Source organism: Peromyscus eremicus, chromosome 5, assembly GCF_949786415.1.
Source record: "Peromyscus eremicus chromosome 5, PerEre_H2_v1, whole genome shotgun sequence".
Lineage (NCBI taxonomy): Eukaryota > Metazoa > Chordata > Mammalia > Rodentia > Cricetidae > Peromyscus > Peromyscus eremicus.
Genome location: NC_081420.1, coordinates 131,953,550 through 131,980,818, shown reverse-complemented (window position 1 = coordinate 131,980,818; position 27,269 = coordinate 131,953,550).

Genomic DNA, 27,269 nt, shown 5'->3' with positions numbered 1-27,269 from the left:
ATATGAAATATCTACCATTGGCTTTTGTGCTGTTCTTGGTTCCTAGGCGGTGGAACTACTTTGGGAGGTTCTGGAAGCTGTGGGAGATGGACCCACCTGCAGGAAATAGGAGTGCTGTATGACTTTAACAGTTATATCTGATCTAAGATCCCTTCTCTCTAACACAAGTGTGTCATAGAATGATCAGCTCCTCCTCCACATACTCCGTCATAATGTTCTACCTCACGCAGCTGACCACAGATTAAACCTCCGAGCCAAAGTAAAGCCTTTGAAAACATGCGTCTCAGGTACTGGCATTGCAGTGGGTTCTGGGCTCAGTATTCTTGTTGGGCTGCAGCCATCAGGCTTCACCTAACCATGTGTCAGTGGTGACATGGAGGCAAGAGGTGAAATGGGGGTGGATACACGCGCCTTCACACCGAACAGGACTGAGCACAGCGATACGGGGCCCCAAGCCTCCTCTGTGCTGGGGAAGGCGCACATCTTGGCTTCTGTGTTCTTCCTCACTCCACTCACCGCATCTTTCTCAGTGCTGATATTTGAGAGTGGTACAGACACAGCTTGGCCCTCAAGCTACAATCAATGAGGCCCCAGTGATAACAGCACAGAAGAATCAAAGCCAAGGGAAACTCTTGCAGAATCCTCGTTAATTGAAGTAATTAAATCAGCAGGAAGCCATCTGAACAATTATCACACTACAAGGAAAAACTCATTTTGAGCCTTAGTATAAACATCCAAATAAATAGCTATTAGTTTATATTTGTAAATACCATCAGCCTATCAGGAAATTTGCTAATAGATTTTTAATTAAGGGGAAAAGGCACATTTATGGTGGGGCTGCACTGTCTTCTCTTCAGATCTTCCTGTTGCTTTGAGCGAGGCGTCTTGGACTCACTTTGAGACCCGGCTTGGTCTCTCTGGCTCAAGTAGCCCATAGTGTTTTGGGGTCACAGTCTAGGTTACTCCAGCAGGATTTGGTTCACTGAAATGACTGTGATATCAGGGGTGCAGGAAGCCCAGGGCTCATTGCTGTAAGAGAATCAAGAAAGCCCGTATGGCGATGTAGTTTCTTTCTGAGGGGATGGAATGGTGGAACATGGGCATCTTGAATCAGGGCAGTGTGCACAGGTACCCATGTGGGCTTCTCCTCTTGGAAGTTGGTGATAATGTTTTCAAAGGAGAGTCGATTACTGACTTAAAAAAAATAATTAAGAAAATCTCTTTTGAAGTTCTTTCTGAACACTGTTGCATTGACCCTTACCAAAATCTTGTGAAGTTTAGGATACAGTCATGCAATCCACGCAAATGTGACAGTCACCCAGCAAGTCAGTGGTGGGTTAGGACTAGAATGCAGGGCTCCAGGTTCCTATTCTATTAAAATGTTCCTTATCTTGCTTGAGCTTGGTGTTTCCTGATCTACTATAAAATTTTGTTCATGAAACTGTCTTACTATGTAGCCTAGGCTAGCCTCAAACTTATGATCCTCCTCTACCCAAGGGCTGAGATTACCATCATGTACCATGATGACTGGCTTCTTGTTATGCTTTTAATGACTTTATTTGCAAGAATCTAAAGAAATTTCCCAAGAAAAAAAAGCCAATTGTGTGCATATAATTTTATGTACAAATTCAGGGCTTTGATAATTCCCCAAAGTCAGCAATGGAACCTCCAGAGCTGTAAATAGACCCAAGATAAAAGCCCTGGCCATTTACCCAGCAACAGATGTAATCCACCAGCCACAGCCAAGGCTCCGATTTCATAGAAGAACTAAAGAGCTGATCTTTTTGGCTTAGAGGTGAGATTTCCTTGTCCTGGGATCTCTTCAGATCCACTGTCTGTGGGTGATTTCAGGGAAAGGGTATCCTCGGGAAAATGACAAGGAGGCATCATCCTCTTTGGGAGCCTATCAAAAGATGTGTTAGTTTGCCCCTTCACCTGTAGTAGATCAGATATCTTGGAACCAGGTAGCCTCATACATTCTTTCACTCTTCCCCAAATTCCAGCCCCAGACTGGGGGTTTCTCTTGGACTTGGAATTCACTGTTTTTCTTTTATGGGCATGCTCAAGTTCCTTCCTTCTTTGAAACATCAGAGTAATGTGATAAAGTTCTTACTTGACACACTGAGTGTTCTGTAATATGCTAACATTTCTATATCATGTTAGTCTTGCATTAAGCTAATATGACACTAATTCAAGATGACAGGGAAAATGACTAATACAATAAGACCTTCAACTGGTTCCCTGGGGCTGCCACACATGTCTGATTTAATTCACCTGAAACCTCACATGGATGGGCAGTGCTCAGGTGCAGTGGATCCTCTGAAGTGACAGTCCCTGAAAAACAAAAGCAACAGATATTTCCAATCTGTATTTTCTTGCTCTCCTCCACATCCCACAGCTCAGCTCCTAGGATGCAGAAGTGCATCAGGAATACTTCCTGATTGTGTTAAGCTTTGAGTTATGGATATGGGCCAAGGTCTAAGTTCCGTCAATTATTGATGCTGGGCAAGTTACTTAACTTTCCTGAGCTTTAGTTTCTTGTAAGAAATACTACATCACCTTATGGGGCATCGGGGAGGGCGGGATGAAGTGATGCACACTGAGGAAGTGGGCAGCGGGGAGGGCGGGATGAAGTGATGCACACTGAGGAAGTGGGCAGCGGGGAGGGCGGGATGAAGTGATGCACACCAAGGAAGTGGGGACAGGGAGGGCGGGATGAAGTGATGCACACCAAGGAAGTGGGCTGTGGGGAGGGCGGGAAATCGTACAGCTTTTATCATTTTGTTGTTGTTGTTGTTATTGCTTATTTCACTGAGGATAATGTCCCCAATGTTCATTTATACTGAAACTTAAGTCTGTTTCTTTCCTTTTTAAGGCTGAATAAGACTCTATTGTATATGCTACACTTCATTCGTCCATTCGTTTATTGATAGATACTTGGTTGCTTCTGTCTTTTAACTACTGTGAATTGGTGTATAGATATTCTTTGGGAGCCTGACTTCAATGCATTTGGCTCTATACCCAGAAATGGGATTCCTGGGTTGTGTGGTGATTCTGTTTTTGAGAATTGAGGAACTGCCATTCTAACTTTGATAACTGTTGCACCATTTTGCAATTCTACCATTAACACACATGCTTTCCCATGTTTTTCCCATTCTATTAAAATGACTTTATTTTTCATTATGTGTATATGTGTATGGGCTTGTGCACATGAGTGCAGTGCTCATGGAGTACAGAAGAGGTCATCAGATGCCCTGGAACTGGAGTCACAGGTGATGTGGGTGCAAGGAACCCAACTCAGATCCTCTGAAAGAGCAACAGGAGCTTTTAGCCTCCGAGCCATCCTCCTAGCCTGTAATTTTTCCACATTCTTGCCAATACTTGGTATTTTCTGTTTTCCTTTCTTATCATTGCAGTATCCATGGGTGTGAGGTGATAGGGGCTTTTGATTCACATCTGTAGTAGTTTGAATGTAATTGGCCTCCATAATCTCTTAGGAGATGTGGCTTTGCTGGAGTGGGTATGGCCTTGTTACAGGAAGTGCGTCACTGTGGAGACGGGCTTTGAGGTTTCCTATGCTCAGCATAACACCCTGTGTCTTAGTGGACTTCCTGTTGCCTGCAAGACGTAGGGCATTCAGCTACTACTCCAGCACCATGTCTGCCTGCATGCTGCCATGCTCCCCACCATGCTGACAATGGACTGAACCTCTAAACTACAAGTGAGCACCTCAATTAAATGTTTTCATTATAAGAGTTGTCATGGTTATGGTGTCTCTTCATAGGAATAGAAATTCTGACAAAGACAACATCCCAATGATTAGTGACTCTGGATACCTTGTCATAAGCTTGTTGGACATTTATATGCCATCTCTTGTGAAACATCTCCTAAGTCCCATGCCTATTTTCTACTTTTCCAAGTGCTGGGGATAGAACTCAGGGCCTTGTGCATGCTAGCCAAACACTGGACCATTTGACGGCCTGCCCCCTGCCTTGTTTTTTTTGTGTTATTGAGGTGTAAGAGGTGTTTGTATGTTCCTGGAGTTAGCCTTTTGTCAGATATATGGTTTGCAGGTGTTTCTCTCATTCTGCAAGTGGCTTTATCACTTTGCTGATTTTATCATTTGATGCAATCAAATTTTGTTCTAGAAAATTTATTTTTTTTATTGATTCTTTTCTCATATGTTATATCTCAACTGCAATTTCCCCTCCTTCCTCTCCTCCAAGCCCCTCCCCCTACCTCTCTTCTCCCTGAGATCCATTCTTCCTCTGGTTTCCTTCAGAAAAGGGCAGGCCTCCCAGGGATGTCAACCAAACATGGTGTATCAAGTTGCATTAAGACTAGGCATTTTGTTGTTGATGGTGATGGTATTCTGATGTTTTATCCAGGAAATTCTTGCCAAATCCAAAGTCATAAAATGTTTCTTTGGTTTTCTTCTGCAAGTTTGATAGTTTAGTTCTTCCAGTTAGGCCTTTGATCCATTTTGTGTTCGTTTTGGCACATGGCATATAGTAGGTTCAATTCCCTTCTTCTGTGTGTAGATATCTGGGTTTAATACCCATCGTTAAAACCACTGCTTTCCGTATCCCCCTTTTCCTCCCTCCCTCCCTTCTTCCCTCTTTCCTTCTTCCTCTCTGCATCCTTCCTTTCTTCTCTTCCTTTCTTTTGGGAAAGTGCCTTACTATGGCACTCAAGCTAGTCTTGAATTCACTGTATATCCCTGGCTATCCTTGAACCTGGGATCCTTCTGCTTCAGCCCTATAATTTCTAGGATTATGGATGTGTACAACTAAAGTATTGCAAATAAGTGTGATTGTTCATCTATCTATCTATCTATCTATCTATCTATCTATCTATCTATCTATCTATCTATCTATCTGTGGTGCTGTAGATTGAACTCAAGGCTTTGGGAGTTTCAGGCAATTGCTCAACCACTGAGTTACACCCCCAGTTTATTTCTTCTTTATTCTACTTGCATATTTATTTATCTTTTAAAAGGTACTATTTATTTATTTATTTATTTATTTATTTATTTATTTATTTATAGACAGGGTCTCTATATGTAGCCTGGATTTTCTTCCAACCTGCTATACAGCCCATACTGGCTTCAGATTGTGATCCTGCTGCCTCAGCCTTCTGAGTGCTCGATTGTTGATGCCATCATGCCTGGCTTCACCAAGCTCTTTTCCTTGTTTTTTTTTCTTCTTCTTAATTTTTCTACCCTATGGTATTTCTTTCTTTTTTTTCTTTTCTTTCTTTCTTTTCTTTTTTTTTTGAGACAGGATTTCTCTGTATATTCCTGGCTGTCCTGGAACTTACTCTGTCAACCAGGCTAGCCTCCAACTCAAGGAGATCCACCTGCCTCTACTTGCGGCTCCCCCCCCCCCCCCCGAGAGTGCTGGGATTAAAGACATGTACCACCACCATCTAACTATATTTATTTTAAAAAGTTGTTTCATTTGGCATACAAACTGCTGAGTTTCATGTGACATTTCCATTCATATAGTTATTCTTATTTATCTCCTGCCCCTCATGCTGGTTGGATGGGCAGCATTGACTTCTGTATTAGTTAGGGTTTCTATTGCTGTGAAGAGACACTATGATCATGGCAATTCTTATAAAGGAAAGGGTTTAACTGGGGCTTGCTCACAGTTTCAGAAGTTAGTCCACTACCATCATGATGGGAAGCATGATGGCATGCAAGCAGACATGGTGCTGGACAGATAGCTGAGAGTTCTACATCTGGATAGGCAGGCAGCAGGAAGAGAGGATGAGCCACTAGGCCTGGCTTGAGCTTCTGAAACCCCAAAGTCCACCCCCAGTGACACACTTCCTCTAGCAAGGCCACACCTCCTAACAGTGTCACTCTCTATGGGCCTATGGGGGCCATTTTCATTCAGGCCACCACAGCATCTTTAGAGGTGCAGATTGGCTTGGGCAACATCAGCGTCTTAACTACAGTAGGTCTTCTATTTATGAGTGCAAATGTCTTTTGATTTGTCTGGGTCAGTTTCCCAGTTTTCGGTGTGCGCCTCTCATCTGGTTTAGTTTATTTGGATGATTTTATTGTTTGGTGCTGTTGTGAGTGCAACCCTGCTCTTCATTTCCTTCTCTGTTTGTTCAAGGAGGCTCATTTTTGTCATCCTCCTCAGTGGTGTTTTGTAGTGGGTAGCTGTTCCAGGTTTGACCTGGAAGTACTACCCCCATTGAGGCTTCAGTAACTGTCATGCCTACAAGGTGGGGCTGAGACAGGAACCCTTAAGACCTGAGGTCCAGATGTGCTGGCTCTCTTGGTTCCTGGACCCTGGACGCTGGAGGTAGACCGAGCAGAGTTCTCCAGAGAACACCGCTGGACTGCGCTATGTCTTTCCCGGACCCTGTAACCCATCCCTTCACTTGTAAGTTACTCCACAAAATAAACCTCCCTTTTAACTACGTGGAGTGGCCTTAATACTACAACCAATAGTGTTTAGTTTCTCAGACTCAGCTAGCTGTGCAGTGCAACCATGTGTACTGTGACTTGTAGTTCTAAATCCCTCTTCCCAGAACCCACTGTCCACACTACTTTCCCAAGATGCCTTTCAGAGTGGTGCGAAGGAATAATGTGTTCAGTACACACTGGTACGCTTTCTTTTTTCTTGTAAACTTAGTCTATCTGGGAGATAACCATGTCAGCTCAACAGGAAACAGCTCATTCCATGTGAAGGCTGCCTGGCTGCACTTGTGAATGACACCTTTTTTATTAAGAAAAAATAGTTTCTAGAATGACATTTAGATTGTTTCCAGTTTTTGCTATTAGAAAGAATTTGCTGGCAGACATATTTGTATGTTTATCTCTGAGCACATGTGCAGATAAACCCATGGGGGCAGTTTGGGGGTATGGTTCTGGAATGAAAACGGCTTGGTCAATGTTATGCATGTGCAAAATTTTAGAAAATTTATTTAGTTTGTATTAATTTACATACTTAATGGTAGTATATGAGCATGGGGGTTCCTGGAAGTCCTTTGGCTTTTACCAGTCTGATAGGTTAAAATATTACTGTGTTTAAAATATTACTTATAACAGGACTGTCACACATATGAGCTCAGAGATACTATGGCAGCACATATAAGACCTGCCCAGGTTGACAAGAAACTGTTTGCAAATGGATATCTGTGGGGAAAAGGAAAGTCAGTTTTCCCTAAAGGAGTGATGGGTATATCAGCCACACTCCAGGGTGGGTCCCATGCCCAAGAGTGGTTGGCCAACACAAAACAGACTCTGTGCTTTGTGTGAGTGCACTTTTGGTTTTGTTTTATTTTGGAATCTTTTGGGGGTTTTGTGTGTTTTTTCTTTTGAGAGAGAGCGAATACAACATTGGGTGAGGACAGAGATGAGGGAGACTCTGGGAGGAATTAAGAGAGGGGAAAGCCTATGATCAAAATATATTGTATAAACTTTTAAAGAAATGAAATCAATGATTTCTTGTTGTGTGTGATGTGTTTGCATGTGTGCATAGAGGTCAGAAGTAGATGCCTTCTTCAATTATATCTGCCCCCCCCCTATACTGAGAGAGGGTCTCTTGCCTGAATCCATGGCTCACCAGTCAGCTAGTCTAGCTATCCAGCTTACTTTGGGGAAATCCCTTGTCTCTACCTCCCAAGCACTGGGATTATATCAGGGCCACCATGCCCACCTGGTACTGGGGATCTGAACTCTGGCCCACACTTGTGTGGCAAGCATTTTGCCTGCTGACTCAGTCTCTCCCTTTAGAGACCGAATTTCACTACATTGCTCAGGCTGGTTTTGAACTTACGGTCCTTCTTCAGCCTCTGGAAAGCTGGGTATGTGCCACTACACCCAGCATATTGCTGCATCTTAAGTGGTTTTAATTACATTTCCATAATTATGAGTCATGTTCTGGGCACTTTAAAAGATACATATGCATACATTATAAATAACTCATTCTGTGAGTCATCTTACGTATTTCATGCCCCCTTATTTATTGTGTGTCTTGTGTGGGTGTAATTGGACTTTTCTCATTAGCTAACTTATAAGAACATCTTATACTAGACGAGATTGGATGTATATGTCGTATTTACTCCTTTCCAGTTTTTTAACTTTATAATAATAATGTGTGAACATTTCACATTTTTGTAGCATCAAATTTAAATTTTTTTCTTTTTGATGATTTCACATATGCACACAGTGTTTTATGATCAACTTCACCCCTGTTGCCCTCTCTTATCCTCCCACGCACTCCTGCAGACACCCTCCTTCCCAGCCAATCTGCCTCGTCCTTCCATCTCATTCTTTTTCTATGCGGGCCTTGTATGTAACCACAGCTGCTGTGTGCTCATGATTGCAACGGCCATGCCATAGCCAGAAGACAGTCTTTTACAGCACTACTCCCAAACATCTGGCTCTTAGGATTTTTCTCTTCTGTGATATTCTGTGGGACTTAGACGGTGTGATACAATTGTCTCATTTAAGGCTCAACAATTGTGAGTTTCTGCATTAACCATTGTGAGTTTCTGCATTAACCATTGTGTTTCTGCATTAACCATTGTGAGTTTTTGTATTAACCACTGTGTTTCTGCATTAACCATTGTGTGTTTCTGCATTAACCATTGTGAGTTTTTACATTAACTATTATGAGTTTCTGCATTAACCATTGTGAGTTTCTGCACTAACCATTTAAGACTCAACAATTGTGAGTTTCTGCACTAACCATTGTCCACTGCAAAAAGAAGCTTCTTGACCAAACGTCAGACCAGACTAGTCTGCGTCTAAACTCCAGTCTTATAAGATAATAACCACATGTCCGTTCAGTAAAGCATCAGTAGCAGGTTCTCCACAGGTCCTTCCCAGCCACAGCTTTTGTCCAGTTTTTACAGCACCAGGGCCTCAGGTCCAATTGGAAAGTGGTCAGGCCACTGTTGCACTGGGGGTCACATCCTATGTGGCGAGCTGATGATAAGCAGAATCTGCAGCGGGGTGAGGCTGGTGGAAAGTCTTCCCTCCAACAGCTTCCCAACACCTCTGGCACTCTGGATGCTAGTCAACAAGGTCAGTTTCCTGCTCAGTTCCAGTTTCATTCCTTGGTGTCTCATATCCAGACACGTGGTTCCTTCAGCAATAGGATCTTGGGTCTTGTACCTTCTGGTTCTTAGTGGCAAATAAGAGCAGTGAAAATAGTCTCTATTGTTTTGGGAGCCATTGATGTTTCCCTGGCCAATAATACATAGAGAGGTATCCTTCATCTGACACTGGATTTTCTTTAAAAATGAAACTGTGGCTTCTGGAAGAAGCATTATTCAATGGCACAGGATACCTCTCTTTAAAGTCTTTTTTAAAAAGTAGTTTCCAGTTAGCCTACAGATGAGTAGGTTCTGTTGGGCCTTTCCATGCATCCTTTTGATTTGGTCAACCCCCTCTCCCACCACCTCTTTTTCTTTCTTCTCCAACCCCTAAAATATTATTTTTGTGTGTGGATTTGGGGTTTTATAGCATCCCGAGACTTGTCTTTTTTGTCCTATTTTTCTGAATTTCATGTTTCCTTACAATGTTTTCACCACTTAAATCCCTGGTCTGATTAAACATTCAATTGAGTCAGCATTTACTCAGGAATGAAGGGTGAGTTAGGACCCAGGCTCGTCATCCCACGATGACTCACCAGCTGTTACAACGTCTTTCATTGAGAACTCTCTTCTCCACACTGATGAACAGCTGCTCATCACATCATATGTTTTCATAGGTATCTGGGTTCGGTTCCAGTCTCTGTCTTCTCTCCTGTCTGTTCTATGCACCTGGACCAAGTTATTTTTAATTATTCTTGCTTTACATTTTCCAAGAATAAGCTTCGTTCATTCAAGGAATAGTCCATTGGCATTTTAATGAAACTATATGAGATCTAGGAGTTTGTTGACCTAGGACGAAATGATGTCATTACAATGCTTAATCCTTCTTGTAAGGACAGAGTTATCTTGTCTTTCAAGTTTTTCTACTTTTTGGGCCTTAAAATACTATCTTTTTATAGATCCTTTACCTTTGAAAGTTTATTTTTCTGCTTTGTAATTTTTTTTTAAATGAGATTCTAAGGATTGAACCAAGTGTGGTGTGGAGGCTGGGCAACAACCCACCTGCTAAGCCATACTCCAAGCCCTATTTTATCTTTTGAAAACTCTTATTTCTGGGTAATTTTTCTTTATGTGTTCTAATTAGGATATTTGTAAATAGGAAGATGTTATCTATATATAAAATGTAAATATTTTATTGTATTCTCTTTTTTCTTGGAGTTTTTGTTGATTTTCTTTGGTTTCATAGGCGTGCAATCACAGATACACATCAGATACACATAATCATTATTTGTCCTTTCCCTTCCCAATTTTAACTATCATGTTTATGCAGTTTACTAAAGCATCTAGAACAATGCTAGATAGTATGGTGGCTGTGTGTATCATATTTTATTCCAGATTTCGATGGGAATGTTATGGCAATTTGCTAGTATACATGATGATGAGTTTTTCTTTATGTATGTTTGAAGAAGTCATATTAAAGTCCCATCTACTTTCTTATATTTTAATAGTTTTTTCCCCAGCTAAGACCAAGTGCTGTGTTTTTTTTTTCCAGCATCTTTACCAGCATCTTTGAAGATGATTCTATCATTTTTCTAAGTTGACGTGTGGCTATAGTGAGCCCTAATGATCGGTCTTTGCATCTTAAATCTTGGCGTATTATTCTTTTAGCATGCTGCCAGAATGTAAGTGCTGATATTTTATTCAACATTTTTGCATTACTATTCATAAGTGAGAGTTGCTCTGTAATACGCGATCTATGTCAAGCTTGGGTTTCAAAGTTTGTGCCAGCTTTGTAAAAAGAAGTCGGGGCTGGTCCTTAATAATGGGACAGTTTAAGGGTGGTCAGAGCTATTGATCTGTTCCTCAAGGTCTGAGAATTTCCCTCTGGGTTTCTGTCTGGCTTTTTTATATTTTAGGTGGCTCACCCTTTGGTTACTTTCTAAATTACTTCTAAAATAAGTATATTTGGACTTTTGCCTTTTGGGGGTCAGCTGTGATTATAGTTTTCTAGGAAATTACCTGTTTCATTACAGTCTTTGAGTTGAAATTAAAATGTTGTCTTAGGATCCTTTGTGTGATCTCTTTTATTATTGTCTCAATAGCCTTTTCAAATACATTTGAAATTTAATGTATGTTTTAATATATTCTGTTTTCATTTTTTACTTATTAGAATCCCCAATGGTTGTTTCTTTTTTATGAATGTGTTTTAAATTTTTGTTTATTTATTTTTATGTATATGGGTGTTTTGCCTGTTTGTCTGTGTACCACATGTGTGCCTGGTGCCTGTAGAGGCAGGAAGAGGGTGTTGAATCCTCTGGGACTGGCATTACAGACAGCTGTGAACTGCTGTGTGGGTGCTGGGGCTTGAACTTGGGTCCTCTGGAGGAGCACTCAGTGCTTTTAACCACTAAGTCATCTCTCTAGTCCCTTATTGTTTCTAAAGAATCAGGTTTCAAGCCAGTTGTTGGTGGCACACACCTTTAATCCCAGCACTTGGGAGGCAGAGGCAGGCAGATCTCTGTGAGTTCTAGGCCAGCCTGGTCTACAGAGAATTCCTACACAGCAAGACCCTATCTAAAAACAAAACAAAACAAACAAACAAACAAACAAACAAAAACAAAAAAAAGCAAACCAAGCAAGCCAGCCAGCCAGCAAACAAAAAAACAAAAAAACAAAAAAAAAAAGGGAGGGGGAGAATCAGATTTCAGATTCATTTGCTTGTTATATACCCCTGCTTTTAAGTCTTTAATAATTGTTTTTATTTTTATTTTTTTCAGTATTGAGGATTGAACTCGTGGCCGTGCACATGTCAAACAGTCTACTACTGAGCTACCACTGAGTTTCTTCTTACTTTATATTTTGAAATAGGTCTCACTAATTTGCCCAGGCTGGCCTTGAACTTGAGACCTTCCTGCCTCAGTTGCATGAGTATTTGGGATTACAGGTGGCACCAGCATGCCTAGCTAATATTGCTTTTACATTTAGTTTTTTGATTTACTTGGATTTATTTAGTTTATTATTCTATTATTTTAGTTTTAGAAGTATTTTTTATCTTTTTATTCTTTCTACTGTAATATGACATACAATTTAAGCCTTGTCTTTTGATCCTGAGTATTCCTGCTGCCTTATACTATAGGTTTTCTTTTCGTCAGTTGGGGTAACCCAACCTTTTTGACTTGGGTTTCATCTTAGTGTATTCTTATTCATTTCTGGTCTTATTTCTTTGGTCCTGATGCTGAAGCTTCATCCTGGCAGAGGGATGTGTGTTGGCCAACTTGGTCTTGTGCAGGCAGCCAAATCTGCTGTGAGTTCAGGAATGCAGGGGGACGTCAGGTCCAGAAGCCAAGTTCGTCCTAGTTCTTCCTGACCTCTGGCTCTCCCAGTCTTCCTCTCTCCATCCTGAGATGTTCTTTGTGATTTGGGGGAGGGGTTGAGGTATAGGTGTCCCATGGGCAGTATCCTACAATAAGAATGTCTCAGCTCTTGACACAAAGATTTTAGAGCTGACAGTTTCTTCGTGAGGTGACCCAGTGAGGTGAGCAGAAGGGAAGAAGAAGACAGTAAGACAGGAAAGCAAAGGGAAGTGATCAACATGAGGGCTGATCCTACTAGGGACCTCCAGAAGACTGCTCTAGAGACAGCTCTAACTTACCCACCCGAGGGGTAGATCTGGGTTATTCACCCATCCAACCTGGTCCTTCGCTGACAAACGCTAGTCCTTCAGACGGTAACTGCATGGCAGTCTGCCCTGCTCCTTTGAGAAGGGCATGCGCCTGAAGCCAGAAGAGTTCTTGAGCATTGTCCCGGGCTTGCAGTACCAAGTGACAACCCATCTGAGAAGCATGAGCATTGAGAGATTGTGGATGGGTGTGGCCACATCTGCACAAGCCACACTTCTCTTTGCAGGTGATGGATGCTGGGAAGCTGAGTCAGAGTATCTGAGACAATTCCCCCTCTTCCTCTCCCCTCTTTTGCTCTTCTGGGTTTAGAACGTAGCCTTGTTAGACTCTAAGTTTGGCTCAAGAGATGGAGAAGCTGGGATGGCTGTAAATATTTTCTGTGAAGGACATGGATTGTTTATAGACACTCCTTTTAGAGCAAGGCAGGAAACATGTCCTCTCTGGTGGGACTTCACCTTTGTGGGCAGTGTCAGTAGAAGCTGCACACCCCTCTAGGGGCTCTGGGGGCCTCTCCACATCTGTTGAAAGAAATACTACTTGGGCTAAGCATATCAGTATGTAGGCATGGGCGTCTTACTGAGAACTTGTTATTCCGTCTACGTTACTGGGAAGACTGCGGTGTCTCGGGCTGGCCTGGCTTCTGTGGAGCTTTCTTCTCACGGCTGTCGCTGCCCCGCAGGCTTTCCTCTCTCCTGACTTTTATGTTCCCTTCTTTCTTTCCTGTTCTCCCTCCATAGTTTGCTTTCTGCCGTTTTCCTCGTGCTTGAGGATTTGTATATGTCATGCTTCTCCTGAGAACCTGGAAAGTTCAATCTTTTTTTTTTTTTTTTTTTTTTTTTTAAAGAATATTGTCAAAATACTGACTTGCCTTTCCTAAGATGTGCCTATTTTAAGTGTCTACTTAGGTGTAGGATGAGGGCTTTTTTTTTTCTTTTTAAACAGGGTCTGATGTGGGTCAAGCTGGCCTCACACTCACTGCACATTGGAAACTGGCCTTGAACTCTTGGTCCTCCTGCCTCCCGCTCCCGAGCGTTGTGAGTTCAGGCAAGCACCATCAAACCTGACTAGTTGGATGACTCTGACAAGTGTACACATCTATGTCGCCACTTCCCCAATGAGATAGGGATCTTGTCATTACCCCTCAAAGTTCTCTTGTGGCATTTTGTTTGTCTGTTTATTTAATTACCTAACTAGGGTCTTGTAATATAGTCCTTACTGGCTTCAAACTTATTATGTAGTCTGTAGTGACCTTGTACTCTGGTCCTCTTACCTGAGCATCCCGGTACTGGGATTACAGGTGAGTACTGCCATACTTGTCTCTCCTAGGCTTTCTCTGTGCTCTGCCCGATAATCTCTTTTAGCTCTCTTTTCTTGCCTTACTAGCTTTTCCTTCCAACTTTTCTTTGTGATCTTGCTTTCTAGAGAGTACATTTTCTTTGGAGTTTTGATCCTGTAGAGAAAAGATCCTCGCCAGTTTTACTGGCTGCTAGTTGACGTGTGTGTGTGTGTGTGTGTGTGTGTGTGTGTGTGTGTGTACATGTGTGCATGCCCATGTGTGCATATGTGCATGTGCGTGTGTGTGTGTGTGTGTGTGTACATGTGTGCATGCCCATGTGTGCATATGTGCATGTGCGTGTGTGTGTGTGTGTGTGTGTGTGTGTGTGTACATGTGTGCATGCCCATGTGTGCATATGTGCATGTGCGTGTGTGTCTGTGTATGTGTTTGTGTGCATGTGCTCTTCACTTAGCCTTTTACTTTTCTTTTCTTGTGTTTTATCCACACAAGTCAGATTACGGCTCCTTTGGAAGTTGTAACTTCTCTTTGAGGTGGTATTTGAGGCTTCTTTATAGAATGTTATTTGCTGGAGGATGGCAATGGCTGAAAGGGGGAGCTGGGGAGAAGGCAGCCTGAGTGGTGGGGAGGGTGAGTTTCATTGGTAGAGTTCCCCAGGTCCTTTGATTCTCCAAGCCCTCATGTGTTTTTAAAAAGAGAATGAATTTGAGTCTTCCTTTGTCCTCACTTGACAATAATCAGAGGGTGTGTTTGCCCTTCCCTCTGTCTGATCAGTTTTTATTGTTGTCCTTTATTCAGGTTTCACATGTTCTCAGCTCCCCTTCCCCCCATGCTAATTCCTAGTACTTTACATTTAGATTTTCTTCAATAAACAGATATCATCTCATGCTAGTCTGTCTATCTACCTGCCTATCTACATATCTATTTATCATAGTCATCTATCTATCGTCTATCTATCTATCTATCTATCTATCTATCTATCTATCTATCTACCTACCTACCTACCTTCAATCTATCTATCTGTCTATCCATCTACTTACCATCTGTCTAGTTTTTTTTAAACCACCCATGAGTACTTTGTCCTGTGTTTTGTGAGGCTTTCTGTCTGTGACATGCAAGTGGACCAGTCTGATGGGAGCTGCTCCACTCCTGCTGCAGCTAGAAATTCAGTTAAATGTGAACTTGACTTGGGAATTTAAAGTTCAAAAGTTATTTGTCTTACAAAACAGATAAACAATGCATATTAGATATGAGCTAGCATCAATGCTTGCCTGGACCTCCACAGTAGCCTACAGGCTGCCTCATCTTCCCTCATGCTCTCCTGGTGTGGTCATTCATTCCTATGTAGTTGTGATACCGTGACTTTCCGTGGAGGAATTCCATCAGTTGAAGCCTTGAGGGAGCATTAGGCGGGGCACCCCCTACTCCGTCCTGTTTTATTCTCTTGCTCTTTCCTCTTCCCTTCCATAACATTCCTTCCCACCCCTCTTTTTCTTTCTTTATTTAACCCTCCCTCTCTGTCTTCCCCTTCCCCGAGTAATCCTTTATCTCACTCATTTACTACTTCTACATTTGCCTTAGGAGCTTTGCCTCTACCCTACATAAAATATGAATATTAGGTAAAATTCCTGACTGGAAGCATCAGATTCTCCCTGTGGTTAATTTTGAGAAAAGCATCCAGTGAAAGGCTGGGGACCATGTAAAGACCCTGTTATCGCATCCAAGGCTGGCAAGTGACTTTTCCTGTGCGTTCAGATTCTCTGTACTAGGAATACGAATTGTACATATGTATTTTCAACCAGTGTACAAAACAGTGGATCCGTTATGATATTTTACACATGCTTATTGTATTTGGCTCATATCTACCACCCCTCTACTCTCTTGTTCCCATTTCTCTCCCACTGTCCCTTTGTCTCATTTTAATAGGCTCCTTTCACTTTCATGGCACACCCTTCCCACAAACCTGCACCCCCACATACCCCCACATATCCCCAAACTCTGCATATGAGAGAAAATGTGTGAAGTTTTTCTGAGTCTGGCTTATTTTGCTTGGCATAATGGTCTCCAGCTCTATCCACTTTCCTGCAAGTAGTATAATTTCACTCTTTATGGCTGGGTGAAACTCCATCTTCATCTGGCATGTCTACTATACTTCCCTCGCCCACCATTTGTTGATGTCCAGTTAGACTGGTTCCTTGTCTTGGCTATTGTGGGTATCACTGCATAGACATCTCTAGGGTGTGTTGACTTGGGTTCCTTCGGGTGTTTATGCAAGAGTGGTATAGCTGGATCATCCAGTATTTCTATTTTCATCTTTTGAAGAGCCTCCATACCGATTAGAATTTGAATTTTGAGCAGAATGTAGTAAAGACTGAAAAGGAATAGAGCTGTTTTTCCTATTAGCAGTGCCAGAAACGACAATTAATCCTTGCCTCCAAGCCAGGGTCTTTACACTGGATGCTTTTCTCAAAATTAACCACAGGGAGAATCTGATGCTCCAGTCAGGAATTTTACCTAATATTCACATTTTATGTAGGGTAGAGGCAAAGCTCCTAAGGCAAATGTAGAAGTAGTAAATGAGTGAGATAAAGGATTACTTGGGGAAGGGGAAGACAGAGAGGGAGGGTTAAATAAAGAAAGAAAAAGAGGGGTGGGAAGGAATGTTATGGAAGGGAAGAGGAAAGAGCAAGAGAATAAAACAGGTAAGGACACAAAGACAAACAAACAAAACCCTGAAAGATTTTCTAATAATTATAAAGTTTGAAAGTAAATGTAAGAAGGGATTAAAAAAAATAAAAACCCAAGAACATAAGTAGAACAGTCATTAAAATAGGAAGTATAGGGGGAGATGGAAAAAAGAGAAAAAAAGAAATAATTTTCTAATGACAAAAATTATGTAAAATTGTAGGAATGCATGAAGAGAAGAAAGAAAAAACAAAGTCTGTTTTTTTGAGGCCATAAAGTGCAATTACTATCAAAAACGCAGTAACAAACATCGAAAGAGAGGAAAGAGAAAGGTGTGAGAACACACATTTCTGGGTTCTCAAGGATTGGAGACTGTCAGTTCAGTTCTGTGTGCGGGCTTGTGAGTCTTGTCTTTCCTGTGATGTATGGCAGAGCTGAGTCTGGATCGGATGAGAGTCCCACATCTGCCTGAGCTGTGCCCCTTTTAGCAGCCTTTCTGCTTTTCATACTAGGAGCCTCTGCAGGCCACACTTACCTTGGCAGTCTGTGGGCTGGGCAACCTTCCCCACCGTATCTGCAGTCTGGGTGGCTGAACTTCTGTTTGATTTTGGTTTTTCAAGACAGGGTTTCTCTGTGTAGCTTTGGCACCTTTCCTGGAACTCACTTTGTAGCCCAGGCTGGCCTCAAACTCATAGAGATCTGCTTGCCTCTGCCTCCCGAGTGCGGGGATTAAAGGCGTGCGCCACCACCGCCCAGCTGCGGCTGAACTTGTAACTGGTGGTGATGGTATGTCTCCCAAGTGCCATGGGAGTGTGGAAGGCAGCCACAGCATCAGGTCTACATGGGCCCAGGACCTGCCTTGGTGCTTTCTAATCCCAGAAGTACTGCTTACCTTGATGGAGGGACAAAGCTTTGGGTGTCAAGCACTTTGCTGGAGCTTCTGGGGTTTTGGATTCTACAGCAGTGGACACAGAAACGTGGCTCCCGAGGTTGGTCCACTTACCGACCTCAGGCTCAGGCTGCCACACTCTTGGGTTATTCTTAGATGATGAAGTATGTGTCTTGGCCCACTGAGGCAGAGCTACCTTTTGCTGTGGACTTCTTGTGCGCACCCACCCCTCTGGTTCTCCACAACTGCCTCTCAGGACTGTTTCTCATCCTGGGGCATTGGCAGGTTAAATTCAGGCCTCCTGATTTGTGGTCCTGTCCTGTGCTCAGCCTCGCAGGGCAGGTCAGTTTGAAAGTTTCCCTCTCAAGGTAGCACCTGGCCACTGCCCTCCAAGTCCTACAGTATAGTAGGGTTCTCCAGAGCAGCGGTTCTCCACCTTCCTAGTGCTGCAACCCTTAAATACAGTCCCTCAGGTCGTGGTAACCCCAGCCGTGAAATTATTTTCATTGCTACTTCATAACTGTAATTTTGCTACTGTTATGAATCATAATGTAAACATCTGTGTTTTCTGATGGTCTTAGGCAATTCTTGTGAAAGGGTCGTTTGGTCCCAAAGGGGTCATGACCCACAAGTTGAGAACCACTGCTCTAGAGGAACAGAACTGACAGAATAAATCTCTATCTGTCTATCTGTCTGCCTATCTATCTATCTATCTATCTATCTATCTATCTATCTATCTATCTATCTATCTATCGGGGATTTATTAGGCTGACTTATAGGCTGTGGTCCAGCTAGTCCAACAATTGCTGTCTTCCAATGGAAAGCCAATAGCTGTTCAGTCCATAAGGCTGGATGTCTCATCTGGTCTTCAGCATATGCCAGAATCTCAAAGAACTACTTCTAATAGGCTCTAGTGCCAGGGAAGGAATGAACTTGCCAGTGAGAGTGAGGACAAGCAGGCAAAAAAGCAAAAGCTTCCTTCTTCCATGTCCTTTAGATAGGCTGCTACCAGAAGGTATGGCCTGAATTTAGGGTGGGTCTTGCTACTTCAAATTATCCAGATTTAAGGCAGGTCTTCTTCTTCTTCTTTTTTTTTTTTTTTTTTTTTTTGGTTTTTCAAGACAGGGTTTCTCTATGTAGCTTTGCGCCTTTCCTGGAACTCACTCTGTAGACCGGGCTGGCCTCGAACTCACAGAGATCGGCCTGCCTCTGCCTCCCGAGTGCTGGAATTAAAGGCGTGCACCACCACCGCCCGGCAAGGCAGGTCTTCTTAACTGCATGGGTTTTAGTTAATTCTAGATGTAGTCAAGTTGACAACCAAGAATACCCATCACAGACAGTGAATATGGGATTCCTTTACGCTGGTGACCAGAGGACTCACCATCTCAAAATCTGCAGTGGAATTTGGGGCATCTGAGAGCTGTGGGCTTGTCCTCAGGCTCCGATTGTCAGTCTCTCTTCACCGGGGTCGCCTGGCTTACCTTGGATGAGGCTGGTGCCCTGCCCCACAGGGCTGCAGCTGTGTTTGGCTTGCTGACATTTCGTGTCTCTCCCAGCTGCTTCCCAGCGCTTCTCAGCTGTTCTCTACCACTTCTGTGTGTTCCCCAGGCTTCCCTTGTCTCGGTTTGCAAAGAGTCTGCTCTTTCTTGTACCCACTCTCCTCAGCTGGGCCATATGGAGGCAGTTTCTAGTTTTCCATCTTACCTGGAAATCTGTTGTTTTTATTTATTATTGCCAGAGTGAGTGACAGGCGAGCTGTTTAGCAATGGGGAGGCTCAAGAAGAAGGATATCCGCTCTGATACCAGCCAGGCGTGAGGTCTGGTCTCAAAAACAGCAACCCAAAAGGGGGGTGGGGTGGTGGCTGGAGACGTGGCCTCATGGCTAAAGCCCTGGCCCTACAAGCCTGAGGCCCGGAGTTCAGATCCCCGGAAGTCACAGAAAAGCTGAGCAGGTATGGTGACGGCCCATAATCCTGGGACTCCAAAGGCAGAGGGGGTCACGGGCAAGCTGGCTAGCTAGAGAAGCCAAATCTATGAGCTCCTGGTTCAGGGGGAGACCAGATCTCAGTGAATAAGGTGGAAAGCAACTCAGGAAGACCCCTGACATCAAGTTCATGCCTCCACATACACAAACACATGAGCATCCACACATGCAGACATGCATATATACCTCTATATATACCACACACGTGTACAAGACAAAAGGATACATGTTTCTATATTCCTGTAGAAACATTACCAAACACAGATCAACCCAAAGAAGAAATATTAAATCTAATCATTCAGCTGTAGAAGCTCCTAACACTTTGACATGTAGCTTTCTAGATATTTCCTTATTCACATTTTTCAGGTAAAGATAAGCTGAGGGAAGGTGGATGTTTATATGTCCCTTTCTTTTACTTTTTCTGCAATTATTTCTTTTTTTAAACAACTTCTGTATAGAAAGGATTGGAGGTACTGGGCCGATGCAGCCATATGGGGAACAATGTCCTCAGACTTTTACTTTGAAATCATGTGACTTTGTACTTCTTTAGCCGATGAAACCTCTTCATTGAGAACTGGCCATGGTGGGGCACACCCATAATCCTAGTACTCAAGAGTCTGGGTCGAGAGGAGTGTGTGTGAAAAGCCCCGCACCCCACCTCCACCACATCCTTCTCTCCTATTTTTCTTTCCCTGAGAAACCTGTCTTGGGAGCCAAGAGATGTGAGTTGGCTCCGGGAAACCGGTACGGGGGTAGACTGCGAATGGGAAGCATAAGGAATCCTGACAGAGCTTAGGACAGATGGACAGACTTTTTGATGCCACATTCTGATGCCCAATGTAACAGATGACAATTAGCAGCCACCAGCTGTTAAGTGACTGTGAATAAAATTAGTCTATTTTTTTTAAAAAACTCATTTAGCAAAAGCATTTAAAAAAAATCCAGCAATGGATGTTTGTTGGCAGCCCAGGGGCTATGCGGCACTGGGAGGGTTGGCTATTTGCTGCAGATGAGGATCCTGCTGGTATCATCTCTCAGGTCAGCATGAGCTCTCTGAATGCAGAGAAGTGAGTTCTGTGATGCATCCCTCTAAGGCTGACCTTACAGTAAAGTTTCCTTTACAGCCTTCAGAGTGCTGTTCTCTTCTGGCCCCCACCTCATGCTCATTGTCCACATGGTCTCTAGGGGAGGACTTTTGAAAATGTGAGTCTGAGTCACACCCCTGTTTAAAATCCTCCTATGCCAGCCCATAGCAACAGGAGCTGCTGTTAACACACAGCTCCTCAGGGTACACAGAGCCATCCAGTAAGGTACTAAGATGTCTGAGTCTACCCCAAGTGACATCCACATCCACCCTTGATGGATCGGATGTAGCTACACTTGCAACATGCCACGGTGGTTTCCTGACTGCGACCCTGAAGTTCTTGGACCTCTTCATAGCCAACTTGACTGGATGCACAGTCACCTCACAGACAGAGGCACACCTCTGGGGTGTCTGTGAGAGTGATTCCAGAAAGGATTATCCAAGGGGAAAGACCTGCCCTGAATGTGGATGGTACCACCCCATAAGTTCAGACAGAATAAAAAGGGAAGGAGAATGACTGCTGAATGCTTGCAGGCCCTTCTCTCTGATTCCTGGACCACAGAATGTGAGCTGCTGTGCCCCACCATGCCTTCCCGACTGTGTGAGAAGGAGCCCTCTGAAACTGTGAGCCAGAGGAGATTGCCCCTGCTCTAAGCAAACCAGTCAAGCAATTTGATAAAGCAAGAGAAATACTACCACGGGGCTTTTGTTCCCATCTTTCCCCCTTCTAGGGACTCTTTTCCTGGGGCATATAGGGACTCTTTATCCTCCAGGATGGGACTCAAATGCCAGTTATTCTTCTGACTATCAGATGAAATGGCCTCCTTGGCTTCCAGTGGCTCCTTTTCTGTCCAACTCTATTTTATTTCTTTAATTCTGCTGGTCCCTCTGGAGTGCATGGTGTTTCCTCTTCTGCCCCTTTTACTGACATGCCCACATGCATGCCTCGATTATAAACCCTGAAAGGCAGGCATATGGCAGTGAGGGCAGTTGTAGCTCATGTAATTTCATGTCACTCATCATACAGAAATTGTAACTAGTTTGGAACGGTGGCACACACCTGCGAATGAATTCCAGCACTGCAGAGGCTGAGGCAGGAGGCCTGGGAACTTGAAGCCAGGTTGGGCTACAGAGTGAGTCAGGATGTATCCTGAGCCCATTATCACTCAGCCTGGGTCACACTGCGAGACTCAGCCTCAAAGCAGTGAAAGCAGGAGGGGGGGAGAGGTGGCTCAGCCAGTCAAGTGTTGGCTGCACAAGTGGGAGGACCTGAGTTCAGATGCCCGGCACCCACGTGAAAGCTCACATAGATCATGTATATACAAGCCTAGTGTGGAAGGCAGAGTCAGGAGTCTCTCTGGGCCTTGCTGGCCAGCCAGTCTAGCTGAGCTGTTGAGTTCCAGGTTTAGTGAGAGGCCACCACACATGTATACATGTATGCATATCTACATACAGACATATGAATATACATGAACACACACACACATGTACACTCCCCAAGATGAAATTATCTCTCCCCAAAATAAGCCAACCCAAAATATACCGTACTAAGCAAAAAGATTCTTAATGCCTTTCCTGGACAAACACTATTTTCCTTTATAAGTTCAGAATATGGAAGGGGAAAAAAATCTATGCCCTTTCCCTTCTTGTGTTCAGTACTTTGGTGTCAGGGTTAGGTATATCAAAATCTCTGCAAATTGTCTTTCTGTCCTACATCCCAAGTGGGAATGGAAAGGATTTGGCCATAACATTCTTTGTTGGATACACATCATAACTGTTAAGACCCTTGGCTTCTTGTCACAGGTGCAGGGCTTCTGAGCACTAAACTTCACTTTCTCTGCCTGAGAACTTTCTGACATCAGAGCTGTACTGGTACTGAAGCCCTGCCACATAGTGAAAACCCTAGGGAGTTACCACCCCCTGTCTCCAGTCCTCACCCAATGGCTGATGGAAGCTGGTAGGGAAATGCCCCAGTTCTCTTACTTCAAGGTTACTTTCCATCATGGTTAAGAGTTTCCCAGCTCAAGAGAGCTTCAATGACTCTGAGTGATAATGGTCTCAGGATACATCCTATATTAACCATCTTTCTTTCCTATACCTACAGTTCATGGGGCTAGTTACCAAATGCATAACTTTCACTTTTGTCTGAAGGAGGCTGGTTAGGCAGGAAAGGAAGGGTTATGGTTGTATATGTGACTAGATATGACGACACACTTTTAATCTCAGCACTTAGGAGGCTGAAGCAGAAAGATTACAGATTTGAGGTGAATCTGGACCGTGACGTGGATTCCTTGTCATGCTGGATTCCATGGTAAGATCCCTGCTGAAAACAAACAAAAACAAAACAAAAAGAGGAAGAAAGAAGAAGAGAAGAAAAAGAAGAAGAAGAAGAAAGAGGAGGAGGAGGAAGAGGAAGAAGAAAGAGGATGGGGAAGTGGTTCAGTTGGTAATGTGCTTGCCTTGCAATAGGAGGACTAGTTTGGATCCCCAGAATCCATTTAAAAAACATATTGACCTAACAATGAGCCTGGAATTCCAGCACTAGGGAGGTGGAGGCCAGAGGAGCCTGGCGTTGTGGCTTAGCCAATCCAGCAGAATCCATGAGCTCCAGGCTTGCTAAGAGACTGTCTCAGAAACTAAGGTGGAGAAGGGATTGAAGAAGATACCCGATGTCAATCTTTGGCCTCCACACTCGAGTGAATACATGTACACACAAAATAATTTAGAATAAGGATTATTATGTGTTGTCCATTATCATTATGAAGAAGGTATTGCAGTGTACATGCTGTCTGTGGTACTATTTACTTTCTGTTAGCTGCCAGAGACTTTGCCAGTATATACTGGCTTACTTCATTTCTTTTCACAGGAAGATTTGTTTAGTAAATATGGAGTTTTTAATTATTTACTTAATTCTTATTTTTAGTTAAAAAGATTTATTATTTTTATTTTATGTGTATGCATGTTTTGCTTGCATGTATGTCTGTGAACCCATATAGACCAGAAGAGGGCTTTGGATTCCCTAGAACTGGGGTTACAGATGGCTTCGAGCTGCCATATGGGTTCTAGGAACAGAACTTGGGTCCTCTGGAAGAGCAGCCTATGCTCTTAACTGCTGAGCCATCTCTCCAGCTCTAGTATGGGTTTTTTAAAGGACATCTTATGGCCTGCAGTATGAGTTTTTCTCTGATTTTCTTAGAAATTTCTGTCCTAGTCACTGTTCTATTGCTGTGATGAGACACCATGACCAATATCAACTCACAAAAGAAAGCACTTAATTGCGACTTTTGTGTAGTTTCAGCAGTTTAGTCCATTATCAGCATGGCAGGAATCATGGCAGCACACAGGCAGACATGGTGCTGGAGAAGGAGCTGAGACTTCTACACCTGGATCCTCAGGCAGCAGGAAGAGAGAGTGACACTGGGACGGGCTTGGGCTTTTGAAATCCCAAAACCCACCCTCAGTGACACACTTCCTCCAACAAGGTCACACCTACTCCAACAAGGCCACACCCCCAATCCCTCTCAAGTAGTGCTACTCCCTAACGACCAAGGATTTAAACATATGGGCTTATAGGGGCCATTCCCATTCAAACCACCACAACCACCATAACTGTAGGCTACCTTTCTATGTTGAGGTGTCCCTATCAGCCCCACTGGTATTTTGCTCTTTGTAGTGAGCGGCTGTCTTGTATACTATAGGATGTTCTGAGGCATTGAGATCTTTAACTACTAGATATGGGTAACACTCCCTGGTTGTGATATCCCAAAGTACCCTCAGGCATTGCCAAATGTTCCATGGAGGAAAAATTCCCCCAATTAAGACTGCTGTTTCTAGACACACCCCAGTTATCCTATTCTGTGCCTGTATCCAATTTCAACCACACTCTCTTAGAGGAGGTTGGGAATGTATCCTGACTCAAACACTTTCAGAAGAACCCCATAAAACACGTTCCTGGCAGTCTGCTAAGTGTCCATTGAGCTAAGCTGTAGCTACATCTTACAGAAGCCCTGCTGTGGGATGTCTTTCTGTACGCCATGAATATATGCTATCCCCATTGGTTAGTAAATAAAGCTGTTTTGGCCTATGGCAAGAAAGCTTTCAGCCAGGTGGGAAATCCAAGTAGAGATATAGAGAGAAGAAGAGTGGGGTGGGGGAGATGCCAGCTGCCAACCAAGGAGCAGCAAGCTGCCAGCAGACTGGTAATTTTGTAGCCACGTGGCAACTTGTAGATTAATAGAAATGGGTTAAGTCATAAGAGTTAGCTAGCAAGAAGCTTGAGCCACAGGCCATCCAGTTCATAATTAATATAAGCCCCTGAATGATATTTATTTTATAAGCAGCTATGGGCATGGGGCCGGGTGGGACCAGAGAAACTTCCAGCTACATTTGGCACCCAGACATACTAGCAAGAATTTCCACTCAAGACATGAGAAAGCTTTAAAAAAATTTTAAAATGGAGCTAAAAACAGTTTTCTAGTTGTGTCTCTCAGGCAAGCCATGATATAGAGATGCCACAATGTGTGGGTTTGAGCTACAGTATGGGAGATTTGAGGCATGTGGGCTTGACCTATAGCATGACAAATTCTTGCTGCAGTACACAGAGGTGTCTCCAAGCCATGCAGCATGCTGTGTGGTGGATTTAGTTTTTCCTAATGAAAAAAAAAAAAGGTTTCTGGGCTACACGCTGCTTGATGGAGGCATAGACCCATTGCCCACAGCTGGCGGTAAAGGTACCTCCGCCATGCTGGGAGGCTGAGATGGGCAGAGTCAGCAGCCAAAGTCTGTGCTTCAGTCCAAGTCACACTGCAGTTTAAAGCAATGATCAGAAAAGGATTATAGATACACAAAAGACAGTTTCAGAGGTAATAAACCTCTAAATGGTTTACAATGTGTATAAAAGGTATGTAGGCTTGAAAGAGAGAAGAGAAAGGATATAGATAGTCAAAAAATAAATAAAGTCTTAAAAAATAAAATAATATATATAAAAAAATAAGCCACATAAAGATGGATATTACACAGAGAGTCTGAATTGTGTTGTCTTTAGGATTTTTAACTGCAGAAAGACATTTGATTGTAAAGGCTGTTAATTTAAACCAATGTATTTTAAAGATATCTTGACTTCAAAACTTGGATCTAAGGATATGTTGCTTTGGAAAGGAGGCTGTGCTTTTGTTTCCACAGGAAGCAAGAGGCTATGGATTTGTTCCAGGTTAAGATGGATCAGATTTGATCAAGCCAGACCTCCCGAACCTTAACAGATGGTACCTATCAACAAAGGTTATAGCTGATCTTCCTAGGACTTGACCATTATCTTGAATTTTCTCAGGATCCCTGTAAGATTGCCAGTGCCCCCAATCAGTAGGAAGTAGTATGAGAATATATGCCCAAATTCCAAAAATATTGTTTATAAATGTTTATTTTTATTTAAAGGGGGTTGATTATAAATGCAATCTCTTTCTAAAGAAGAAAAGGGGATATAGATATGATAGGATGAAAGGGTAGATTATTGAATCTACTTTTAAAGAGCAACAACTTGTGTGAAACCTTGTACATTGCTATGGATTTTGGTTTATTGATACAAATTAATTTTCTTATATGTATATATATATTTCTACTCTTGTTTAAGGTACTATGTTTATGCAACTCATTTAAATTGTAATGTATAATTGAGAAATACAGATTAATAATTAGTCTTCTATGATAGTCAAATTTATAGTCATGTTAGTTATGTTTTTTAGATATATAAAGATATATTTCAATTAGGTAGATAATCTTTGAAAACTTCAAAGACCTACAGAATATGGTAATTAAAATGTTTTAAGAACTTAGACTTTTCTGGACAGTGAGACACGTCTGCTCCTGGCAGCACCAATTACTTCAAAGAGGATGATGGGCATTGAAGAAACTCAATATGGAGTTTGCTTTCTTTGTGGCAAAATTAGCCATTGGGCAAAAAAATGCCCTTGCCTGGACTGCTTGACAGGATGTTGTATAAACTGGACATGCAGGACCTATAGGAAAATGACCACTGAATTCTGCCAAAACAAGGCAAGATGGTCCTTCAGGTTCCTGCTTCACAAAGGAGACTGCCAGACATTCTGCAGGACACAGGGAGAAGTGACTGAGAAACTTCAGGCTGAAGATGGATGCCCCAACATTGCAGAGGAACTTAGGGTGGCTGTCCAGGCAGCCAGATATCTCTTTCATTCTAGATTTTTGGAAGTTGCTTACAATGCACTTCCTGTTTACTTAGGTAATATTATATCCTTCTGGGGTCTTTGATGGAGTTTAAGACTAGATAGTTATAGCTTTCCTTAGTCATGATAAAAGATAAATTAGATATAAAACTTTAGACTCACAAAATAGTATAGATGGTAGAATATTTTCTAATTTTGCCAAATATAAGTAAACTAGATATTGTAATTGTAATTCTTGCTTTATAACTGCTTTGTTATATATAATTTTACTATGTTAAAGTTAAAACCTTCCTTTTTGATTAGATAGAAAAAGGGAAGTGCTGTGGGATTCTTTCTGTACATTGTAAATATATGCTGTTCCCATTGTTAGTAAATAAAGCTGTTTTGGCCCATGGC